Raw genomic sequence first — 798 nt, forward strand, 5'->3', positions numbered from 1 at the left:
TGTTTTTGTTAGTTACTAAGACCTATCTAGTGTTTGCTTGGGTGTTCTAGTGGTTGCTAAGGTGTTGCTATGTATTTGCTTAAGTGTTTTGGGTAGTTACTTAGACCTATCTACCTATCTATTGCTTGCTTGAGTGTTCTTGTGGTTGCTAAGGTGTTGCTATGCATTTATTGATGTATTTTGGGTAGTTATTAAGGCGTATCTAGTGTTCGCTTGAGTGTTCTAGTGGTTGCTAAGTTGTTGCTATGCATTTGCTAAGGTGTTTTGGGTAGTTACTAAGATGTATCTAGTGTTTGCTTGGGTGTTCTAGTGGTTGCTAAGGTGTTGCTATGCATCTGCTAAGGTGTTTTGGGTAGTTACTAAGATGTATCTAGTGTTTGCTTGGGTGTTCTAGTGGTTGCTAAGGTGTTGCTATGCATTTTCTGAGGTGTTTTGGGCAGTTACTAAGGTCTAGTGTTTGCTTGGGTGTTCTAGTTGCTAAGGTGTTGCTATGGATTTGCTAATGTGTTTTGGGTAGTAACTAAGATCTGGTGTTTGCTTGGGTGTTCTAGTGGTTGCTAAGATGTTGCTATGCATATGCTGAGGTGTTTTGGGTAGTTACTAAGACATCTAGTGTTTGCTTGGTTGTTCTAGTGGTTGCGAAGGTGTTGCTATGCACTTGCTAATGTGTTTTGGGTAGTTACTAAGACATCTAGTGTTTGCTTGGGTATTCTAGTGGTTTCTAAGGTGTTGCTATGCATAAACCGAGGTGTTTTGTGTAGTTACTAAGACCTATCTAGTGTTTGTTTGGGTGTTCTA

Source organism: Danio aesculapii, chromosome 6 (genome assembly GCF_903798145.1).
Source record: "Danio aesculapii chromosome 6, fDanAes4.1, whole genome shotgun sequence".
In the NCBI taxonomy this organism is placed as follows: Eukaryota; Metazoa; Chordata; class Actinopteri; order Cypriniformes; family Danionidae; genus Danio; species Danio aesculapii.